The sequence below is a fragment of the Suricata suricatta genome, chromosome 16 (genome assembly GCF_006229205.1).
Source record: "Suricata suricatta isolate VVHF042 chromosome 16, meerkat_22Aug2017_6uvM2_HiC, whole genome shotgun sequence".
NCBI lineage: Eukaryota > Metazoa > Chordata > Mammalia > Carnivora > Herpestidae > Suricata > Suricata suricatta.
Window position 1 is genome coordinate 20,811,439 of NC_043715.1, and position 25,740 is coordinate 20,837,178.

The 25,740-nt window shown below is 37.8% G+C and overlaps 1 long non-coding RNA gene across 1 annotated transcript; it reads right to left on the reverse strand.

The window, feature by feature from the left end:
• Positions 1–14,513: 14,513 nt before the first annotated feature.
• LOC115281161 lies at positions 14,514–20,546 on the reverse strand. Its single transcript, XR_003904130.1, has 3 exons — positions 20,477–20,546; positions 15,246–15,304; positions 14,514–14,656 (listed from the first exon to the last, which is right to left on the reverse strand). It is a non-coding gene; the product is annotated as an uncharacterized LOC115281161 (long non-coding RNA).
• Positions 20,547–25,740: the final 5,194 nt, after the last annotated feature.

A 25,740-nucleotide genomic window follows, 5' to 3' on the forward strand; every position in this document is an offset into this window, starting at 1 on the left:
CAGTTTCCTAGAGCCCCTAATATCACCCTCCCCTCCATTGTGATGTGGGAACAAGGACAATAAATGGTAGGTACAATTAAATTTATTTATTTAATGGATAAAGTATTTGATGAATACTTGAGGTAAATGCAAAATACAGTATTTCTCCAGGAACTCCCTACTGTCTTGATGCTAATGACGTACTAGAGGGAGAACAGCCTTAGCTTGACAATAGGAAGGCATCCAGTATCTAATGAGTCCTCTCTAGCATATCAAAGTCCTTCTGAAGGCCTCCTTTTTGCCTTTACTTCCCCCAGGTCCATAGTATATAATCAGTCACTCTTCACAACCCATGTGCAGCTCTTTCTGCCCATGGATCCTGTTCCCATGCTTTAATAAAATCACTTTTTTCCACAAAAGACATCACAAGAATTCTCTCTTGGCCATCAGCTCCATACCCCCACTGCTCCAAAATACCTTAAGCGCCACTTCATTGGAATTTTAAATGGCAGGGACAAGCGAGTAATACGTCTTCTCTTTCTTTATCATATTATTGGCTATATATTTAGGTATGATTTTTCTATCTTCTTTGAAAACTCTGCTCAAGAAGGCTAAGTGGTACATGGGAATAGATTTATTGAAAAGAATCCAGGTAAACAATCAGGCCTAATTCTGTCCTCACCATTAGTATAGAAGAGAAGGAACATTCTAAACTATTAGATACTAGATGTTAGGTACCAGATGATTACATTTTACAATAGGATTGTATAAGAAAATATAATTATTTCAAAATTGAGAATGTAACTATTTGGGAATTAAAGATACATCATTTCATTCATTTAAAAATATTTATTGATTGTACTTAATATGCTATACATTGCACCAAGTACTGAGAATAAAAAGATATATAAGGATTGATTCCTAGAGTCTAGTAACTCTACAGCTTGAAATTGATACAGCAAATACTCAGTGTTTATGAAGAGATAAGTGACACACATTTGGGAAATCAGGAAAAGACTGTTCATTGTGCACCGATGCTGGCCCAGCAGAGTCTCCTCCAAAGGCTGAGCGTCAGCTTGGAGTTTTACTGATCCTTTATACCTAGTGCCTCTGGGTTGGGCAGGACCAGTATACTCAAGCTTCTGGCTCCTGGCTGCTGACTGATGCAAGAGGCAAGCAAGATTGCAGAAGCTGAAAGCATGCAAGGGAAGTATCTGGCCTCTGACATCTGGCTGGCCCTTTTTATCTGCTTTTTCCAGCTTTCCTTCTCATTCCCTGCTCTTGATTCTCAAGCTGCTATAGCAGACTTAGAGAAGATCAGTTTTTGGGGGTAAGGGAACCCTTTGCTGCCATAGGAGGAAGGGCAAAGACTGTTCTGGTTTCTTCTTGCTGGACAGGGATGTTGAAGGGAAGAACGTAGCAACTAGGGTTTCTTACCATCCAAAGGAGAGTAGCAACAGCTAGAATGGTTCAATTGCAGCGTCATCTGGAGTTTTATATCTTCTAGATGAGAGGAAGCAAATTTGGTTAGCACATTAAGAATACAAGGACTAAACAGGAGGGCTACAAAAGCATTAGGGAGGAAGCAGCTAAAGGCAGGAGCCAGGATAGCCAATTCTGTATGTTGTTCCAAGAGTTCCGTGAATCTGCTATTTTCTTTTCTACCTCTATTTGTTGATTTTTCCCCTAATTCAGTGGTGTAAGGTGGTTGGGGTAGAGCCAAGGGTCTGTATCTGTGGACATAGGGGTAGACTGCCTATTTTTATTTAGATTCTCCCCTCCCCTGCTTATGCCCTTGATAATGGGGGGAGGGTACCCATAAAGGATTTTATGAGGGGAGAATCCCATCTGCTTCTTTAGCTTCCCATTTGAGGCTGCAGTTTGCCTTCCTGAAGGTCCCTTATCTCTCCCTGCCTAATAGTAATCCTTTCCCTCTTCATTCCTCCCCCTGGAATAGGGCCTGCAGCTGCTGATAGGGGACAGGAGCAATGACCATTCTGGCTTCTTTAAGCTGATAAGGGATGGCGTGGGGGCACAGCAGTTAGGGTCAACCTAAGGATCAGTCGAGTGGCTCATAGTATGGTTCTACAGGAAGGCTGGCAGGCATGAGGTGGCAAAAACATCATCAGACACAGAAAGGAAAACATAAAGATTATATTGACCAACAAGATGGCATCTTAAAATAATGTCACCAGTTCCCAAACCAGTAAAACAGTCTAGTAGAGACCCTGATTTTGTCCAATTATGCTGAATGTCAACTATCAGTTCTAAGACTGTGAGAATTATTAGTTATATTGAAACAACATGTCAGGGACTTTCTCCTAACCCAGGTTATGGAGTTATGAGGTGTTATTTAAAGTTTTTCCAAGTATGAGCAGACAGTTTGTTTATTTCGAGGTGTAAAACTTTTCTAAGAGCTGGGAGTCCTATTAGAGAAAGAGTCAAGGCACCTGTTTACCATATTTTACAGGCTGATACTATTCACTGAACTGTCCTTGACAAAATTTTTCAGTAAATATTCTCTGGGTCATTTGATCCCTCCCTAAATGAAAGTTTTATCCCTCCCTAAATGAAAGACCAGATACAGCGCTTTAGTGATCTTTTAGTTCTGTGAGCTTGGCAATAGTAATTTCCCCTACTCTGTTTGTAACCATTCCAAAGGCTGGAGTCATTGTACATCAGTCAGACCCCAGTTTATTTCCTTGGGAGAGTAGGTGGGATTGAGTCTCCTTTAATAAGTGATATAGTGGATGAGCTATTTTCTGAATCCCGGTGTCCACAGCCTACAATATCCAGTAATTCCTAAAAACTCACATAATTGTTTATCTGTCTTGGACTTAGTAGCACTATAGTCTCTAATTTAGTTATAATGTCCCTTTCTAGCAAGGGAGTAAGGCTCTCTGGCATTATCAGGAAATAATGAGAAAAAAAAGATTTCTCCATATACTTACAAGAAACTGAGAGAAAATTTTAGTTAGAAATTTTCCAGAGATGCCTCTAATTCTCATGCTGGCATTGGGATAGTTGGGCTGGAGTGGAAAGGAGAACGGAAAAGGTGGCTCCAGTGTCAAGAAGGAAGTGACCTGAATTTTCCAGTTACCTGAGGCTCTGGGCTTCCAATAGACACTTGGTTCCAGGAACGACCCCAAAAAGCCCCAGTCATTTCCAGGAACACTGGTTACCTGAGCCCTCTCAGACAGAAGTCCCTAAGGGCATTCAGGCTTTCTGTGATTGTCTCCACACAAGGGGCATGGCTTACAGGGCTTTGACTTCTGTTGTCCCTTCTGAGGGCGGTCTTTGATCCAGTGCCCTGAATGGCTGCCTAAGTGGTATTGGATGCCAGGACCTCAGGAAGTCTACTCTCATATAGTGCTTAAGGCCACAACTAAGGCCTCAATTTGTTTTTGTTTTTAAGCCTATCAGGTGTTTTTGTTTGTTTGTTTTATCTTGGTTGTAATCTACCCAATTAGCAGCTCATACAAGCTTCTTCAGGGTCCCTTTCAGGCCAACAGCCAATTTTTGCATTTCCTCTGAATATCTAGGGCTGACTGAGTGACAGATTTGTTCTTTGAGATCATCTCAACCTTAGGAGTGTCAGTGGAGATAGCCATATATTTAATGAGAACCCCCTCAATCTCTCCAGGAAGGCCATCAAGCTCTCATTTTGTGTTTTTAAAAATAGTGGCTAGTTTAGCATAATTTAAAGACTTAAATTTTTTAATGTTTTCTATTTATTTTTGAGGGACAGAGAGAGATAGCACAAGCAGGAGAGGGTCAGAGAGAAAGGGAGACACAGAATCTGAAGCAGGCTCCATGCTCTGAGCTAGCTGTCAGCACAGAGCCTGATGCGGTGCTTGAACCCACAAACCATGAGATCATGACCTGAGCTGAAGCCAAACGCTTAACTGACTGAGCCACCCAGGTGCCCCAAGACTTAAGCTTAGATTTTCTTAATTTTTCTAAAACACAAGCTTGGAAGTGGCAGCGATACTATTCCCCAATGGGATGGATGGTCATAGTCCCAATTAGGATCTCATAGGACCTCCAGTCCCATGGTAGTTAATGAACTGCCCTTCCCCATATCTCTTAGCTGCTGCCTGAACCCCACATTTTTCTGTCTCATTAAGAGTCTTGTTTAACAAATTTATCCATTCACCTGCTAACAGGGACAGCACAGATGTGGAGGGTTTGGAGGCCGGCACCAATGATGGCATCAGGTATTGCCATCATTTTCCCAGCCTTTGAATCAGAGGAGGAAGAATTTTAATCTTAAACCAGTGTACTTCTGAAATCCATTCACTTTAACCTTAGTCCATCCTGACTACATATAACATTTTTCTATAGATTTCCCTTCACGTACCTTCTACAACTTTCCTTTGCATTCAGATTTTTTTCCCAAGCCATTTGTCTTCAAATAACTAGTCCCATTTAGGACAAAATACTTTATTTTACCTTCAACAAATGTATTTCAGTTTTTTATATCTTTTTATACTTATCTACTTTTCTACATACAGAGTTGCTTTCCACGTTTTTATCAATTTTAATTACTTTCGTAGAATTTTAACATTTTTTTTATGTTTTTTTATTTATTTTTCAGAAACAGAGAGAGACAGTGCAAGCAGGGGAGGGTCAGAGAGAGAGGGAGACACAGAATCCAAAGACAGGCTTCAGGCTCTGAGCTAGCTGTCAGCACAGAGCCCGACGCAGGGCTCGAACCCACAAACTGTGAGATCATGACCTGAGCTGAAGCCAGACGCTCAACTGACTGAGCCACCCAGGCGCCCCAAATTTTAACTCATAAACCTTAGTCTCCAGTGGAAACTAAGTAGTAACCAATTGTGAACTCTATGTAACATCAGAATTTTTTTAGATGACAAACTTATGACTCCATTAAGCATTAAATGTTTTCCCACAGATCCAAGGATCCTTAGTTTCTCAAGTCACAGGCACAGTCACATCTAGTAAGCAGTGCTTATCTCATCGGATACCCAATGAATTCAATCTCAATTTGTCATGCAACCAAAACTTTAAGGTTTTAGGTTACCAAAGACTTTGAAAGCTATCTTAACAATTACCCATGAAAACTATGAAACAAAGTTAACCATTACTTTAAATCATCCTTTTACTAATACATTTGAACAGAGATAAGATGAGATTATTTGACTTCAGCAAATCTAGGTAGAATAAAAATTGTTTGTGTGTACCTGTGCATATATGTGGGGTTTTTTTGTTTTGTTTTTGTTTTTTGTTTGTTTGTTTTGTCCAGTCTATCTCAAACCAGCAAAAATAAATTAGTTTAAACGCTGAATATGTTTTACTTGGGTCCACCTAAGACAATTTTTTCCCCATGGTCAATTTTTACCTGGAACACGGTGGGGAAATCTGAAGTGGGTGGTCTTCACTCCTCAATATCTAGGGTAGGAGAAAGAGCTGTTGGTGCCTGAGTCACTGGGGAGCCAGTTATGCAGGCCGCACCCCACGTGGTACAGATCAGGAGATGGGGAAGGGAAGGCAGAATAGGTGAGGTACCAGCAGAAGGCAGAGAGAGAACCCTCAGTTTTAAATCATGTCAGTTCAGAAAAAAGAGCAGACTTCGGGTTTTTGGTTTGTTTTGTTTTCCACTAGTGGAATTAGGCAGTCCATGCCAGTCTGGAGAAGATAGGCAATTTCTCTTAAGCAAAGGGAGTTTTGATAGGTGCTTGGGAATATTCCTTAAAGTCCCTATTCTAAGGTAGACTGACCAGAGAAAATTGATTCTAATAGTTGGTTTTGAGAAATCCCCCAGCCCGCCATCCTGGTATCCTAGATTGGTCCCTCCCAGTGCACTCTGTCATAGGACAAACATGAGGGAAGAGGTTGTTTCATCTGCCTGGCCACTCCCCTCATGGGGGTTTGAATGCCTCTTAGCCCTGGCAGGTCAGAATAAAACCCTGACTCGGATCAGGCTTCTGAAGACTTGATTCTACCTTGAGCCTTGTGAGGTCATCATAAAATCACAGGGTGGGACAAACTCAGGCTCTGTAGCTGAAACCATGGAACATGACTAAACACACACATATTCAGACAGATCGAAGACTCCCACCCAGGGCTTCCCAGTATGATGTGGTGACTATGTGACCTGGGAGGTGGCCAATCTCCCCTTCAACCTCTAGGGAAGGCATGAATTGTCCTAGATCCTTGGGGACAATTAACAAATCTGATGTCCCATCCTGGCAGAATTTTCTGATTCCCCACAGGGTACGTTACAACACGGTGGCAGTTGGCTATTACTAGGCCCAGCAAAGGTCAGGGTTCAGTGAAACCACTGGGGACATGCTTTCCTTCCCATCTGAGAGGCCCCAAATGGCCGTGCCTGTTCTGGTTCTCAAAGCCAGTAGGACAGGGGGCCTGCACAGCTGTTGCCTTCCTGGCCCATGCACCAAACATGTTACAGCACATACTTAGCACCCATGAAGAGGCAAGAGACATGCACTTGGGGAATCAGAAAAGACTGGTACTGGCCAAAGCAGAGGCACATCCAAAGGTTGCCCATTGGCTCAGGTTTTTTTTTATTTTTTTATACATATGTGCTTCCGGGTTGGCAGGGCTAATACAGTCAAGCTTCTGGCTCCTGGCTGCCGGCTGATGCAAGAGGCAGGCAAGCTTACAGAAGCCAAAAGCATTCAGCGGTAGTATCCAGCCTTAGACATCTGGCTGGCCCTTTTTGTCTGCTTTAACTAGCTTTCCTTCCCAAAATGAGATCCTTGTATTAAAAGAACCATAGAATAATTTTTAAAAGAAGATTTTAGCAGAGGGAGCACAAAATGGGAAGCTAATAGAAAAATATTACACCTACCCTCAAGGTTTAGGGCATGATGCCATGATGCCAGATAGAAAGTAACAAATTGGGAAGAAGTTTATGAGCAATTTAAGACTCTAGAAGAATAATAAATAGGGAAAGGATTCTTCTTCCTTTAGGTTGTTGGGAATGAATGCCAAGAATGCTCTTAAAACTATCCTTTCCAGAAGGACCAAAGTTATGTGATTTCAAGCATGTCATGTAAAGTCTATGGCTCCTTATCTATTAAATGGCATGCTTTTAAAATCCAAACAATTTTTACTGTGAGGATGAAGTGAATGGTTTATATAAATAATTATGGCAGTATAAAGTATTATCTAGCATAGAGTTTCCCAAATTATCTAACATAGATTTTGGGTACATGAAAATAATTCCACTAAAAAATGAGGTATAGGGTGTGGTCACAATTATTTCAGATGATGAAAAACTTCTTTAATCTCTCTGGTCAGTAATAATTTATTAAGAAAAATGTGAATCAAAATTTTCTTGATCCTTTGGAGCACATAAATCAAACTGAATTTGAATTGCTAAAATATAATCAATGTATATGAAAATACTGGTCTCCTAAAAGTAAATAGGAGGTTGGTTTGTTCTTTGGTGATCTTTTATCGTTCATCCCTGAGCAAGGACATAGTTCTCTCAAAGATAAACAAAGATGTTTATTTGCAAGAGATATTAATGCACGTGCATTATAGAAAATTAAATAGAAAATTAAACACAAATGCTATTACCATTTCATAGGGAGTACTCAGAAGGGCAAAATGAAAGGGAGACTCAAGAAAAAAAATTATCACTTTAAAACATTTAGTTATTTATTTTTTAATATTTATGTATTCCAGAGAGAGAGAGAATGAACAGGGGAGGGGCACAGAGAGGGAGACACAGAATCTGAAGCAGGCTCCAGGCTCTGAGCTGTCAGCACAGAACCTGATGCAGGGCACAAACCCATTAACTGCAAGATCATGACCTGAGCTGAAGTCTGACGCTTAACCAACTCAGCCACTCAGCCACTTCTGGAACCAATATTTAATGCTTATTTTTGTAGACAACTAAATATGAGGAGTTAAAGATATTGGATGGCTTATTAAATATAAATAAGACATAGCTTTTGCCTCCAAAGATGCAAACCATGGGGATGAAATTGGAAATTAAACACTAATTGGAAATTCTACAAGTTCTAGGAAAAGAGTTATTTCCACAGAATAAAGTGGGTAGGACACTGTCCATTCTTCCTATAAATAAGGAAATCACAGAAAGAAAGCTTTACAAAAGGGGTACTGACTTGATCTTGAAGAATAAGAAAAGGTTAGATAAGTGTGCATGAGGTGGAGGGGAAAATGATATTCTAGGAAGAGGGGACAGTGTATGCAAAGGCAAAATAACAAATGTGTTTAGAGCATTGTGAGTAATACAGCATGACTGAAGCATAAAGCTGTGTGCAGAATGGACTTGAGAGACAAGAAAACATGTACTCTCCAAAGGTCTTACCGGTGATGCCATGGAGAGCCATTCTAAATGTCCATATACTCCTTAATTTCTTGTCATTCTTTTCATGTAACATGCTATGGATGGTTATTAAGTGCTTTATAAGCAGTGTCCGATTTGATTCTCATTTCGTTATGAAGTATTACTTCAGATTTCAGATTAGGGAAGAGATATCTACAGATACGTAATCACTTGAATAATCTTACTTAGATAGTAAGTGACTGATTGAGAGAGATATTTGGATATGTTATTACACAGCTTTGTTATGAGTAGAGATTATCTAATTACCCAGATTCAAGTGAAAGTAAAACCAAGTCAGATGAGATCTATCAAAAAGACTGTTAAACAGGTTCATAAAATCTAAGACAAGGTCAAGCCAGAATGTCGGACATCTAGAACAGTAGTAGGATTAAAGGTCTCTAATGCCACTAGATCAATTCCTGTGTCTCTGTTTCTCTCTTTATGTCACATTTCTCTTGTGATACAGATGTTTGTCTCTACTGATTTTTCTCTTTACATCTTGGAGTTCTTTTTTTTGTTTGCTTGTTTTGTTTTGCTTTTCTCTGTAGTTTGGTTTCATATACTGGGAACTAGGACCACTGACCGATTCTTATATCATATGGTTTTAGTTATGAGAAAGCCCTTGACTCGTTAACTGATTGACATTTTATCTGCTCTTATGTTAAAAAATATTTTTTGTAATTTTTTAATGTCTTTTATTTATTTTTGAGAGACAGAGAGAGACAGTGAGAGCAGGGGAGGGTCAGAGAGAGAGGGAGAGGGAGACACAGAATTCGATGCAGGCTCCAGGCCCTGAGCTAGCTGTCAGCACAGAGCCCGACACGGGGCTCGAACCCAAGAAACATGAGATCATGACGTTAGCTGAAGCCAGCGCTTAGCCGACTGAGCCACCCAGGCGCCCCTAAGAAATATTTTTTTAAAAATTAAATTCTGGAGCACCTCAGTGGCTCAGTTACTTAGGCATCAATCTTGGCTCAGGTCATGATCTCATGGTTCGGAAGTGCGATCCCACACTGGGCTGTCACCTGTCAGCACAGAGCCCATTTCAGATCCTCTGTCTCCCTCTCTTTCTGCCCTTCCCCTGCTTGCTTTCTCTCTCTCTGTCTCTCTGTCTCTGTCTCTGTCTGTCTGTCTCTCTCTCTCTCTTTCTCTCTCTCTCAAAAATAAATAAACTTGAAACAAAATGCTTTTCTTCCCAGGGGCCCAGCTCTGGATGAATCAAATCAAATGTGGTATTAAGGTGGTAAAGATATGCTGTCTTACATGTGGATGGAGGAGGGACATACAATCCCAGAGGTGTCCACAAAAGAGTCAGTTTTATTTTTAAAGCTATAATATGTGAAATAAAAAGTGGAGAAATGTTCTCATTAATGCCCTGCCATAACTTGGAATTGCAGTAGTGATCTGTAGGTATTCCCAAGCTAAGGTGCAATTACCTATTTCAGTCTGTGAGCTATCTAGCCATCATTTCCCTCCCCTGGAAACGTCTAAGATTAGTGTGATATGATAGCTACAGCATTTTTCAGCCAGCCAAAAAGACTTGAATTCCATGTATAGCATGGTCATTAATTTAGCAGTTTTATTTATATACACCTTATTTAAACTGTCTAAGGTTATAGTTTCCATCCGAGTAAAATAGGTATAATAATATTAACTCTGCAAGGATGCAAGAATAATTAGAGTTAGCAAGGCAGTGAAACAAAATAGTCTTCCTTTAAAATGAATAGTATTACCAACAAAACAAACCAGAAACCAAAAATAAAGCAAAACAAAAAAACACATCTGTTCACTTAAATATAAGGTCAATAAGTGTAGCGACTTGGTTCACCTTAGTCATTACTTTATTTTCAGTGCTTGACATAATCAAGGTTCAATAAATATTTATTAGGAAAACAAATATTTAAATAAGTGATTAATTAAATGGATAAGAGTTGGATAATTGATTTAATGAGGAAATTGAAAATTATAGAATAATCAGAATATCTTCATTTCTCACTACAGGCAAGATTATAAAAATGATTTCAAATCATATCAAATTTGTTAAAACTTTAAACAGATTTCAAAACAGTTTGTAGTGCTAAAGTGTGTTGAATATTAGTAATAGATAGAGATCTTTAGATTTAAAAATATGGAAAATCAAAGTTTTATGTTTCCTATATAATTATAGGGGACTAAATTGATAAAAATAGTGAGAAATCAAAAGGGATCAACCTGCCAACAAAAAAAGAGTATTGAATCTTGATGTCCTCTGGCTAACATGAAAGTATTTGACCTTTTCTCACCAAAACACTATAATTTAAAGCAGCCTTTACTAAAATATAGGCAAGGCTCTCATTCAGGAGAAGGAAAAAATGCCAGCACTTTTACATTATCTGCATGATGTCATTCCATCTGTGTAAATCAGTCCCCTTCCAACAACTTTATGATAAACAAAAAGATCATATACTATTTTTTCAGGGTTAATGAGTATAATTACCAAACTCTATAAAAGTTGTTGAAATCAGAATTAATGGCATAGTTATCCAAAATATTGGGAGTTTTCCTGATTACAACTTTGATAATGATACTAGCTACCATAATACAGTAATGGCCTCTTCTCCTTTTGCCATATGTCATGTTACTGATTTATTTATTTGGTCTCAGTTTCTCTGTTTCCCACATACAGTGCCACTCCCCTGTCTGATTGTTCTTTGGTGGTCTGTCTGTGCAGTATACTTTGTATGGAATCTGTATACTATGACATTACATATCTAAGACAGCATGCCTCCTTTTGGAATAATCCATCTTCACAGTAATTTCAGGGAATGTGCTATTTCCTGCCTCTAAATCCTGCTGGAGCAATTCTAACCAAGAGTGATTTGTGTTTTGAAAGCCAACTGAAATTTGTAAGACCTTCTTCACTAGAGAGCTGTATCTGGGCTAATTATGTGCTCTTAGACCCCAAGTACTAGGAAGAATTCCATGTAGGAGTCACAGTGTCCACTGCTGTTCCTGGCCTCACTGTCATGTAGCTATGGGCCTGTTCAGCCACCTGCATCCCAGAATAAGTTTAATGAATTTCTGTAGCTCTGAAGTTCAGCAAATGTGCCTCAGGGGTCAATAGGTAGGATACCTCAGATACTTATGGAGTTATGGATTCACATTCTTGCCTAGACTGAACCAGCCTAATTTTTCTGACCTTATACATTTGTAATATATATAAAATTGTATTTGAACAGAGAATTGGTCACCTTTGATATTCTCAGACTTAAAATAGGAAAGAAAATTCCAGGTTTCTAGACAATTAGATCACACAGTGATCTTGGGTATAACTTAAGTATTGAATGTAAATTATGTTCTGTCTTTGAAATCAAAGCTTTCATCTTGCTCCTGACTTTTTTTTTTTTTGAGAGAGAGAGAGAGAGGTAGAGTGTACACACGAGCAGGGGAGGGGCAGAAGGAGTGGTAGAGAGAGAATCTCAAGCTGTCTTCATAACCAGCATGGAGCCAGATGTGAGGCTAGATCCCATGACTGTGAGATCATGACCATGAGATCATGACCTGTGCCAAATTCAAGGGTTGGACCCTTAATTGATAGAGCCACCCAGGCACCCTTAACTCCTGAGTTTGGGAAGTACTTTATTGAAAATGCTGTGATTTTAATGTGAGAGATCAACCAGTAAATGCAGAAGGAGGGGAACTTTATATTTGTTGCCACTCATACTAGATCAGTAGTTTCATTTTTATATTTTATTTGTTTTAGATGAAAAATGTGAAATCTAAGCAAGGAATCATTTGCTCCAGTATCTTATAATGTCTAGATAACATTAGAGAAGATTGAGACAATTGTGATAGTATTATAGTTTCACTACCCTAGATAATCTTAATCAAGCAATCCTATTGATTTTAATACAAACACAGACATATTTTTTTGTGTGTCCTACTTAGGAAAATCTTGATTTACCTTCTTTTATATGATTATTCTGGGCTTTAAGGAAGTTATGAGGCCAAGGTTGGCAAATTTAAAAAAGGGAAAAAGATCCAAACCTAATTCCATCCAATTAACAGCGGACAGAGTCAACACTTTGTACCCTAAATGAGGAGAGAGAACATCTACAGAGAACAAAATTTACGCAGGTAGCATTCACAGGCACTACTTACCACATCTTCTCAACAGCTCCTCATAAATGTCTGATGGGAAGTAGGTGTATATTCCTTGAGCTTTCTTGTTCTTTTGAGACAAATTACTATTTCACAGGATTTTCCAATGGAATTGAGCCCCAGTTGCCTGTAACAGTAACCTGTGCCGTATATGTAGCACCTTTAAACAATTTCCTTTCCTCTCCCTCCTGATGTTTCCTGTGATCACTTTCCAGATTAACCATTTGTACTTTAAGATTGATTCCCAGAGCCTTGTTTATGAAGCACTCTAAATTAAAGACACCCAGTTGCTTATTGATGCAGTTGACTTTCAAATCTAGCTTCCTCCAGCTCTAACGCCCATGATGTATCAACGTGCAATGTTGTCTGAATGTGAAGAACACAGGTAGTCTTTTTTAGTGTTTACATATATATAGGCAGGTGGGATTTTCCCAAAATTGTGTCTTTAATTTTAAATTTGTTTTCACAAACTAGCGTATTTTTCCAAAGTGTTAAGATGAAAACACACATGAGCTTATTAAAAACATTTGAATATGACAGCCTTGTGCATTGCTACCTCTTGCAATAAGAGAAGGAGAAGGTCTCTGTGACTGTTTGGAGTATCATAGAGGTTACCACACTACAGACCTGACTCTTTTCTCTAGTGCCAGGTTGGGCATAACTTCTCCAGTAGTGTTTCCTTGTAGAAAGGCCGAGCCCCTTCTTGGGGCATTTTATGATTGGAAACCCAGGGAATTTGAGTTTGGCCAACTATAACACATGGTGAATTCTTTCCTCAAGGAATTTGATTTGAACTAAGCTGGGGTCATTCCTCAGGAAGAGTTTGGTTTGAACCAAGAACAGCTATAGACCTAAAATTTAAGGGATCAATTCAGTTACAATTATCATAAGCTATACTAATAAATAGAAATACTTTTGTAAACCAAGGGAATCACTTAACTATGTAGGAATTTTCATTTTTTTAATTAATTACTCTTCCATGTTAAAGGTAATATAGTTATGCTGAAAGGTTTTTCTAGAAGAGTTGAAAAAGTATTACACAGGATCCCATTACTCCTTCATTAAAAAATAACATACATTTTATTTACTTTTTTATTTATTTTAAGGTAAAAGAGTAGCATTAACTTTTAGGTTTACTTGTGTGTCAACTTAAAATACACACAAAACATTTTGTATTTGTGTTTGTATTATATGTGAGTTTTCTTAAACCTTTGATTTTTAGTTAACATTAACTTTATGTGTTTTTCAGTGTTGTGACACAACTTATTTGAAGGCCTTAGAAACTTTACATTGACCGTAGCCCCTTTTAGTGGCCACATAGTTTAGTTATCTGAGGCAAGGATAAACAAAAATGATATTTTTCTTCCTGTTGCTACTTGCTGTTTCGTATCTGTAAATCACATGCTTTTGATAACTTCAGACTCAAATGAGGGGTCATTTGATCTTATATGGGTTAATAGTGGATGGTGTCTAAACAGTCTATATTCCACAATAAGTGTTCAATAAATATGTACAATTTATAGGTTCTTGTCTCACTTATGTCAGGGTTCTTGTTCCTACTGCTATTCTTTTAGCTCAGTTCTCACAGCATTCCTTCTAATTTCTCTATAAATTCCTCAGTTTTCTCTTTTTCATCATTGGCATTTATCCCAAGATAGAAAGTATAAAAAGAACATAAGTTTTGAATCCAGTAAGCCCACCTAGGATTGATTCCCAGCTCTGTTTGGTTTGAGCTGTAAGCAGCTGAGAAATCTGAGCTTACCTATTCATTTTCACTTGAATGAGGGTAAATATATTTATCATAATAAGTCCCAAACTAATTCAAAAGTCTGTGTGACTTACCTGCCCTGGAGAAAAGGGAATTGCAGGCTATATCATAAATCATAGGGTCCTTACTTTTGAGGACATAGAGTTAGGAGTAACCTTGTGAGCGTCATAACTGAAGAGGAAGAAAACAATGGGCATGTTAGAAATGTGAATACTATAAAAAACAACACATCTCGTAGAATTTCTATATCAAGAGAATGCAAAGTATTTTATTTAACCATCTACATCAATTATTGTGAAAATATCTGAACACAGCCCATTGATTGATACCATTAGGGCTCCAAATTCTGGGAAGTGATGTTTTTCTTCTCTGATTTTAACTCCATCTCTTGTAGTCCTTGTATGAAATTGGATGAATTACAGCAGCTGAAAAGATGAAGTGGCTGTTAGTTTCTGTAAGAAAGACTGATGATAAAAATTGGCCTGGACAAAAATACCAGTTATAATCACCAACCAACTGGTAAGGGGGAGGAAGTGCTATTCATCTCTAATTCCAACTGTTAATTACCTAAAAATATATACATTTCTTATGTATATTTTTGGCATATTATGATTTAATCAAAACATGGTCTGTCATAAGTTTAAGAAAAGCATATTCAATTTATAGGACATTTTTTAACAGTGTAATACTCCTGATGATTCAGTGCAATAAAATATAAGAGTAACATGGGAAAAGACAATATTTAGTGTTGTTAAAATAATAATCCTAAATTAGGTGCCAGATGATAAAATATTCTACTTCTTCCTAACCTACTTTACAATTTACATGATGAAATCCGAGTAGGTTGCCAAAGACATTCTGTGGGTTTTGGTAGAAATAGTAATGATAGGTGCATAGAAGTAAATGTAGCATCCTCAGGTGGAAAATAAACTCCCTGCTGAATCATGAGGAGGAATGTGGGTAGTAGGCAAGGAACATTTACACATGTATTAAAGTATCTGTTAGAACACCCACCTTTTGATATTGATTAGATAATCATCAAGATGGCTTTCATCCAAGTCTCAGTTTCTTGCCTGGGAAATGGAGTAATAAAAAGAGGTTGAAGTCATATTAACATTAGTTATATTTCAAACGATTAAAATTAAGCAAGTGCTTACAATGTTCTAAGAACTTCTCAGATGGAAAAGAGGTTCAACCTCACAGCATTTATTTAATTTAAATATAGGTATGCCTAAATAGTACTATATTTATATAGCTACAATGCATGAACTTATCATGTATGTCACCCTGTTTTAAGGTGGATTCTCTTATTATCTCACTCTTTAGAAGAGGACATCAAAGCACAGAAAGGGATTAAGGAATTTGCTCAACTCATGTAGCCATTAGTGACAGAGCCTGGATGTCAGACACCAAATCTTGCTGCTTTAACCATTACATCATACAGCATCTTCTACAGTGAATGTATTCAGAAAAGAGACTGGCAATTGTAACTACCTTTATTATTATCTAGGAAAATGATGAATATTGTTATTGAAATTGGTAAGAGCCCACTCTACCACAGAAATACAAATCCAGTTAAAACATGTAAAACTATTACATGTCTGGGGCACCTGGGTGGCTCAGTCAGTTTAGCATCCAACCTTGGCTTCAGTCTAGTTCTTGCAGCTTGTGAGTTCGAGCCCTGCATCAGGCTCTTGCTGACAGCTCCGAGCCTGGAGCCTGCTTTGCATTCTGTGTCTCCCTCTCTCTCTGCTTCTCCCCTGCTCATGCTCAGTCTCTCTTTCTCTTTCAAAAATAAATAAACATTTGAAAAATTAGAAAAAAACCTATTACATGTCTAGGAAAGGTATCACTAAGAAGAGAATTCTGAGATGGCTCTTAAAAATGTGCAAATTTTGGCAGTGAAGAGGACAGTATCTTAGTCCATTCGAACTGCTATCACAGAATAGCATTGACTGGGTGGCTTATAATTGTGAGAATTGTGCTTCTTAAAGTTCTAGAGGCTGAGTAGTTCAAGATCAAGGGGCCCACAGATTCAGTATCTGGTGAGAACCTGCTTCCTGATTCATGGATGACCTTCTCATTGTGTCTTCACATGGTTGAAGGGGTGAAAGAGTTCCCTGGTGTTTCTTTTTAAAGGGCACTAATCTCATTCATGAAGGTTTCACTCTCCTGACTTAATCACCTCCCCAAGACACCACCTTCTAATTGCATCACACTGAGGGTTAGAATTTCAATGTATTAATTTTTGAGGGACACACATTCAGTCCATAACGGACAAGTATGGCTCTTGGAGGAAAAAGAGATAAAGATAGGGAGTTTTTTCAATTATAGGGAACAACTGATAAGAAGGTACAGAATCAGGAAGACTGATATGTCTAGAAAGTTGAGAAATTCTGACAGATTGTAGAGCATCACATTGAGGTGTGCAGAAGAGGAAGTTGTATAAATATTTGACACCAGGCAATGAAGTATAATAATTAGAACCGCTGGTGCTTAATTATGTTATAATTCACTGGCCAGCCAACTTTTTAAGTAGCAAGTGGGAAAAGAGAAGGAGATGATAGGGCCCATTTATGCTTTTGTGTTTGTTTGTTTTTGTTGTTTTTTTAGAATTTTGTGTTTATCACAAGGTTAAAAGTCACACTCACGGAGATAGAGATTGTGTTGGCAAGGGGAACCAGCTGATGATATTGATTTCTGCTTCCATTTGACTCTCCTATTGAATAACATAGCTCTATTTTGTGTCATTGGGACTCTTTATTGCTTTCTTAAAAATCTCTGTTGCTTTTAAAATCTCCCAGTTACACCATTTCTTTTCGATTTTTTCCAGTTTTTTACGGTTAGAAAAGTATTCTAGAACACTGAGTTCTGCACTCATTATAAAACTGTCAAAAGCGATCTTGTTTTCACCTAATGTGTGGGCAGCTTCAGAAAAACACATTATCAGCTAGTACAAAAAGATATTCTAATGGAAAAGGCTGTACCATAGCAGAGGTTGATGGTTCTAGAGATAGAAAGTACAGAACTTCCCTGGAATATAGATGTGATACAAAGAGCAGTTAGATTTCAAAGCTTAGTTAATGTAAGACTCATCTGGGGGCCTTGTTTCAAATTCTTATTTCAGTATCTAGTCTTAGAGATTTTGTAATTCTGAGTGAATGCCAGGAATATTCATATTTGATAGGGTTCTTGGGTGTTTTTGATAGAGAAAAGCTTTGGGCTCACTTTTAAGAAACAACAACCTGAATATTCTCTTTATTATTTTAATATTAAATCTTAGTCACTCACTGGAATAAGCCCTTTGTATCCTGAGCAACATATTTGGAACCTAATGATAGTGACTAGGGTGGCGGTGGTATCTGAATAGAACTATACTGTGTTTTCTTCTCTGCTTGAAATTATGTTCAGCTTCAGCCTAAAAATGTGGCCTGTGGTCAGATTATGAAATTTTAAAGAGGACTCTTTCCCCCTAAAATAGGAAATTTAGAAAAGAATCATTTATGTTAACATGACTCTGGCAGCATGAAAAATTGATTACACCTTCAGGAAGTTGTTTCTTGCTTCACACTCAGAATGTATGAAGAATGACAGAGGACCTAGGGGGTGAGGCAAGTATTGACAAAAAAGGCCTGTGTGTTGTGTGCCAAACTACCATTCTGCCATCAGGAGCTTCAAAGAATTATTAGTACTTTGAAGTATTATTCCTTCCAAATCAACAGAAAATAACATGAATGAACATTATAGACACTCTCATGGACACAGTATTTGAGGGGTAATTACAGGAAAATGATGAACATTGTAATTAAGTTGGTAAGAGTCTATTCACACTGAGTAAAACTGACCAACCTTGGAATCTTTAAATCCCAACCACCTAATTTTTTCTCTCCACATGCTTCTCTTGCTTTCGAATTTACTATCACTTGCTAGTGTTGTGTACCTTTAAGCGTTTAAACCCAAGAAATTATTTTTTGGCGGCAGGGGGAGTTGCAGGAATCTAAATACTCTTTGTTTTTGGTAGAGGAGGATCTAAGTACTCTTTGTTTCTTTAGGGGGATCTAAATACTTTTTTTTTAAGTTTTCATTTAAATTCCAGTTATTTAACATACAGTGCAATATTGGTGTATGATTTAGTGACTCAACACTTAGAACACCTGCCTTCCTTAATCCCAAGCAGTATTACGAGGCAAGTCTTTGCTACCCCAGCCAAACAGGGAGTATATATTTCATGTTTTCTGGCTAACAGACCTTTATTTGGATTGCATGCGGGTCACACTCACTTATGACAGACACAACCTTGTGAGAATTACGTAAATTTTCTAAGATTCAGGTTATTTGTGAAATGAAGATAATGAAAGTTTTCTTGTAAGGTAAACTTATTTAGTTAATCATCCAATATTTGGGAATCTTGTTTTTACATATCTTTCAAGTACAAACAATGTAAGAAGTTCTGCAAACAAAACATATTTTGTTTCTCCCCAAATATTCAAGTAATGACTAATTTTCATTCTTTGGTCAACCTGATGAATATTTATTGAATTCTTATTATATGTTAGGCATGCTTTGAAGTACTGAGGATTTCCTTTTAAAGAGACACAAAGTCCTTACTCTCTTGACGCTTATGTTTTAATGAGTGAGAGAGACAACAAATAAGAATACATGTAAGTAAGATGTCACAGGAATTTATTATTGTTACTTGTTGATGAACAGGTTTTTTTTTTTTAATTTTAGAAGAGGGTTGTATTGAGGCAAAGCTACAGTTGCAGCTATATGCTTTTGACTCTCCAATTAAATGCCTGATTCCTTCAAAAACACAGTTCTGACTTTGACTCTGGTGTAGATATCTAATAACTTCAAGGGCTATCCTTGGCCATTGGTAGATAACAGACCATTGTTTCACTCTTGGGAATAGCTGTTGGCAGAGAGAGAAGGCACCACACTATTTCATAAAGAGAGAGAGAACAGTATTCTTGTTATAACAGATAGTCACGCTCTAGTTCCAAAGGACTTAAAAAACAAGACAACAAATGTATACATGTATATGTGTGTACATGTATATGTATATATGTATATGTGTATATATAGTGAATGGATATATTCACAATTATATTGATTATTTACAAAACACCTTATTATTTAATCATGAATTATCTTCAAAAATGTTGAGATTCAAGACCAGAGAAGCAATAACAAACTACTTTTGAAATAGCAGTGTCTCTTGTGCCACACTTGGTACAATGTGAACAGGGCTTTCATATGCTTTCTCTTTTCTTTGCCCTTCATATTTAACTTTTTCATTCTCTACTCTGTTCACTGTTGCAAAAGCTCTATATAAAGGACATCAGTGAGCTCCCATGCCTCTGGTGTTGGGACTGGATTAGTCTATTAGGGAACCCTGGCAGAGGGGATGGGAAGAAAATATGAAACTGAGTTGAGTGTATTTAGGTACCCACCTTCCTTTTCACAAAGTCTTCTTGAGCTTGCTGTGTTCTTCTTGAAGGGCCATTCTTCACTAAGGATGGCCTGAATTTCAGTACCTGCTTGGCACCCTTGTCCCTTTAGGCTCTGAGGTAGTAATGGTCCTCCCTTTACCAGCCCAGGGTTTTGTGCATCGTTCATTATGGTTACCCTACTACCCACACTTTGATATATAGTCCTTTTTAAAATAAACTTTCTTCAAATTATCCTAATTTGAGTATACCATCTGTTTCCTGTTGAGTCTCTAACTGTTCCAACTATCTATCACCAGTGAAAGCATCCATTCAAACTCAATAAGAGAGTCAGAGTGGGGGTAGCAGAAAGCATACATGAATTTGAAGTTTGGGGGGAGCACCTGGGTAGCTCAGTTGGTTGAGCGTCTGACTTTGGCTCAGGTTATGATCTCATGGTTGATGGGTTTGAGCCTCACCTTAGTCTCTCTGCTGTCAGTACAGAACCAACTTTGGATCCTTTCTCTTCACCCCCCTCTCTGCACTTCCCCTGCTGTGCATTCTCTCTCTGAAAAAAAATTTAGAAGTTTGGGATTTAAATCATAACTATCCTTTTAGTATATGTGTGCCTGAGACAAGTTAACTGGGCTCTAAGAATATTAAGACTTACATGTGCCAGGTGTGGACAAGAATGCTGCAATTGCAGAATGAAAATAGCAGTCAAAGTTATTTGTAAAATGCAACGTGCATGGAGCATGACAAACAGTATCCCCAGTAATGTTAGTACTAGTAGCTATATTAATAGTTCTTACATACCATACGGCCTTGACTTCTTAATCAACTTTATAACAGAGGAACACTAACTGTTCTTAAGCTACGTTTCAACCCTGTGATTCCAATTTGGAATGTGGGTTAGTATGCCTAACAATGAGGGGGGATACAAGCTCCTAATGCCGTATAGCAACTGCTTATGTACATCATCTACTACTTCCCAGAAACTCTTGATATTTTTTTCTTAAAGTGTAAATTAAGTAACACTCATAACATGTTTAAATGCCCAATACTGAAAGCTGAAAAAGAAATACTAGTGTTAAAAGTCTTTAGTTGGTGGCTGACTAATTGCCCTGGAAGACAACTGTCACCAGTAGGAAGCATCTGTCTATTGTGTGAAATATTACAAAACCAAGACCTCCTGTAAAAATCTAATTAGTTTAAATGTTGTGGGTCTCTAAACATTTTTCATGCACAAGGTTGAAATATTTTTTAAACAGATAATGTATTTATATCAAAGCAACAAACAGGTTTAACAGGTTTAGCGATAGCAATTCTTTAGTGGAGCTCAACATTACCAGCTGATTCCAGGCAACTCCCATGTTGGAGGGAAGGAGCCCAGCTGAGGGATTTATCTCCCAGAGAAATTTAGACTAAAGTTCTTGTACTTTTTCAAGCACTGGACCCATATATAGTAAGAATATATGTTTCCTAACTTTGGGTGGCTTTAGTTTTGAGAATTGTTATGTGGGTGGCAGGATTTTCAAAGCCACTTAGAGTAATGCTGTTGATAAAGGTGATACTTCTTGAGCATGTCTTATGTGTCTTGAACTATAATGAGTTATTTTACATGAATGATCTCATTCAGTACTTGCAATTTCCCTTTGACATAGGTACTAACCTTGTACCAAGGTAGATACTTAACTCTCTGTATTACAAATTGTGTGATCTGATTTCATTGTGTTCTTGAGTCTTGGGTTCCAGAAACATCAGCTATCTTTACTTTTCAGCATCAAGTTAAACTGGATCAAACCTCACGTGTTAGTATTTTCCTGATTCTAATGTTACCCACTATTAGGGCTCCCTACTACTTTGGCTGTATTGTACAGTGTTGCTAAGGCTTATCTGGTCTGAGATAAATAGAGCTGATTTTGACATTCAGACCTGGTAGCTCAGTGACTACCTTTTATCCTTCTGTATAGAATGTATCTGTCCAGTATATATGTATCTGTCCACAACTATATTCCCACCACTCCTTCTATAGGAGTCATCTCTGCTAATGACTGCTTCCATGGACACCATCTTTAATGTCCTACTGCTCACAGTCTTCCATGTATTTATCTACTCATCCCATCTTTGGCAGTGATTATAATTTGTTCAGAGACCTCTATCACTCGTGGAAATTGCACAAGTGTATCCCCATCCCTTTCTTTGGAAGATGATCTCTCTATCCAGGTCAACAGATTTTTGGGGTGCCTAGGTGGCTCAGTTGGTTAAGCATCCAACTTCAGCTCAGATCATGATCTCACAGTTCGTAGGTTTGAGCCCTACGGTGGGCTCTGTGCTGACAGCTCAGAACCTGGAGCCTGCTTCAGATTCTAGGTCTCCATCTCTCTCTCTCTGCCCCTACCCCACTTGCATTCTGTCTCACAAAACTAAACATTAAAAAATTTTTTTTAAATCAAATTTTTATCCATGTTTTTGTTTCAGTAGTGAAACATCAGATTACATTTTTTTTGTGGGCTAATCTTGCATCATAAAGTTGTTTGGGCACTGTCTTTAAGCTGGCTTCCAAAATGCAGAGAGACTATGTACTCCCCAGAGGTAGGTAGTATGTGTAATGAAGAGAGGCCAGAGCTCAGACTGCACAAGTGAAGGAGAGAGAAGAGTAAGGTGAAGCAGAGAAGGCAGTAGGATAGGGCTGATTTGGAGTTTTAAATACAATTAAATTAAGTAATTTATGGCTTTGAAAGGGTGATTTTGACTTTTCCCAAAAAGTTGACTCAGTCTTCTGCTAATAAGGCATGAGTTTGTAGCTGACTTTAATGAAGACATTATAGAACTATGCAATTTTACATTAGAGACATGCAAACACTTAAAATCCCATTCGTAAAACTCCATTATCTTCTCCACCATACCACATAAGTCCTCCCCCACCCCTCAGTAATTCCTTTTCTTCATTTTCAAACTTTCTCCCATACCTAATGTCCTCCTTTTATTATGCAGTGTAAATTACCTTTCTACCCCCATTCATCCCTAGGATTACCTTTGGATATCTGAACATTTATTACTCTGTGCTATTAAAGAACAGAAAACCTACTCTATATCCTGCAAAGTAGGACAGAAATCGAGGTACAGACAGTCTAGAAACAACTTTAAAAGGTCATTCCTCTTCTTTTCTCCTCTACTGCTCTGTCTGAGAATGAGGAAAATTTTCCTCTCGTTAGTAATGAATTATATTATCTCTTCCTCATAATGTAGAAATTTTTAAAAATTGGAATTGAAGTTCTGTTTGCAATCCATCTTAACACTATTTTAATATAACTACAAGGTAGGTATTATTATCCTAGTATCACAAGTATGCAAACAGACCCAGAGAGTTTAATTGATTTCATATAACTGATTTAATTGATTAATCTAAACCTTGTATCTAATAAAGCACTGGAGTTGAGATATGAACCCATTCAATTCCATATCAGTCCATTTTCATTATATACCATGTTGCAGATCCATAAAGATAATCAAATATTTAATATGAGCTATTGCAGGAAAAAATAATTTTCAGAAGTTTCTTAAAATTGGTGAAGACATGTCCTAGTTTCTAGCATGTCATACAGTATAGATGTGGAAAATAAGACAGTATTACATGGTCAGAAGTAATTCCCACACTAAAATGACTCTCTCTAACTGCATTAGATAGTTTTTGAATCATGGTAGCAATAAGTTTTAGAAGTTCTTGAGCTTTGGTATGTAACTAGTATTCAAACTCTATCTAAAATTGTATGAAGTTTATGATTTTGAGCAAATAATTTTTTAGAGTTCTAGTTTATAGCTCTTTTAGAAACAGATAAAATCTGTCTTGTACTCTTTTTTTTTTTTTTTACCTGAAATTTTGTCATTCTTCCCTTAGAAATCCATGGTATTTATTCAAAAGTATTCTATCTCCATCCTCTCCTTTTAACATTCCCATTTCCTTTTAGGATCTTGCCTGTTATCCTCCTTCAATGATGAGAGAAGAGTTGGTCTTCTCAGTGCTTTTATGAAGCTGCTTCTTAGCAATTAGCCCATCTCCTCCCTCAGAACCCCCTGACTTACGTAGCGTGGAATCCTGCCAAGCCAAACCATAACCCTTTTTAGGTAGTCATCTTCTGTTTCCCCATCATTCCCTTCATTGCTTGAAGATGCTAACCCCTGGCTCACTATCTCTCTCCCCAACACAGCTGCAGTCAAACCTCTTCATGATTTTAATGCCCGTGTAGATAGTACTTTTTAGACCATGACTGCTCAGTTTTTCTACTTCTGATCCAATACTCTGGTCTGGTCTTGAACTTTTTATCAGTCTCTAATGCTCAAAATCCAGACTTTGATATGAGCAGAAGACATACGCCCTTCTTGACAGAATTTCAAGTGTCTCAGCTTCTGACCATTCTTAGCCACACCCTCAAATTTGGCAATTCCAGTAATTCTTTCCCCACCTACATTTTTAATACTTTGACACCATTATTCTGTCTCTCACCTCCCTCACATTCTTGCTTTACTTCTCAACTTTACATCCTATGACCAATCATATCATCAACTCCATTAGTTCTTTTACATTTGACTATGCCTCTGCCAACCCCCAATGTTGGTTCAGTCCCTCTGTATTCTTGCAGCTTAATGTAAATGTGGGGAGAGAGAAACAGGTAAAACCATGCTGGATAGATAGTCTTGCTTTAAATTCACAATGGCCAACTCAAGCCAGGCTTCAGTGATACTGGGAAGTCCAGTTCATTCTTTTAGGACATCTTTCTCTCCCATCTCCTATTTTGCACTTATGCATCTTTCCTGAAACTTTGAACATCCTCCACCTCATCCTACTTTCAGCTGATGATATTGTTTCCTAGTTCACTGAAAAGTCAAGAGCTATCAGAGAATTAGTATCTGCACACTCTGTTACTATTGAATAAATACCATGGATTTCTAAGGGAAGAATGACAAAGTTTCATGTAAAAAAAAAAAAAAAAAGAGTACAAGACAGATTTTGGTCCTGACATAGAAAGGTTAAATGGTAAGCTCTTGTTCTGTAGATAATGGTAGCAGGAATGGCATCTATCAAGGGAAGGATGTGGTATGGGGATCTTCTGCTCGAGGCTGTAGGTGTTTATATTTTAGAGTATCTAAAATCATACCTTGACAAAATCAGAAATAACTTTCTTTTCAAATGTCTTTTAAGTCTGTTTGAGAATTCCATGTAGCTTCTAATAGCACTAAATTTCACAGGAACTAATTGTCTTTAACTATCCTTATACTGAGAGAAGCATCCTTGCCCTCTACCTACTCTGTCACCCTAAATTACTGCACAAAACATCTTACATTAACTGACAATAAGCAGTGTCATGTCCAAATTATTTCCTTTAGGACTCAGGGGAGAAATATTAGTCCTCCTAGCTGTATCCCAGTGATATATATGTATATGCAGACAAATATTAACAAAATATTTATTCTGCCCTTTCTTTTCTGTTAGACTGTACTAATTTAGTTATTTTACATTAATTATCACTGAAAGAGCTCCTGGCAGATAAACAATAGGAAGTATTGCCCATGAAATTGCTGCCTGCCTAACTCCCCAAATTTCCCTAATACCTCACTTTGTTTTTATTAATCATTCTGATTAGTATTTTTATGTGAACTTTATTGGCAACTTTGTACACAGATAAGGAATTGACTAAAATCCATTGACCACTCAAAGCACTATTCAAATGCTACATAGAATTGTCTACACCTTTCAAATAGAAGGAATGTATATGTATTTTTTAAAGAAAAATCATGGGACATCTAGGTGGCTCAGTTGGTTGAGCGTCTGACTTTGGCTCCAGTCATGATCTCACAGTTTGTGGGTTCAGGCCCCATATCGGGCTCTGTGCTGACAGCTAGCTCAGAGCCTGGAGCCTGTTTCAGATTCTGTGTCTTCCTCTCTCTCTGACCCTCCCCTGCTCATGCTGTCTCTCACTCTCCCTCAAAAATAAGAGATATAGAGATATCTGTGTATATATATACACACACACAATGAAATATTACTCATCTATCAAAAAAAAATGAAATCATGCCAT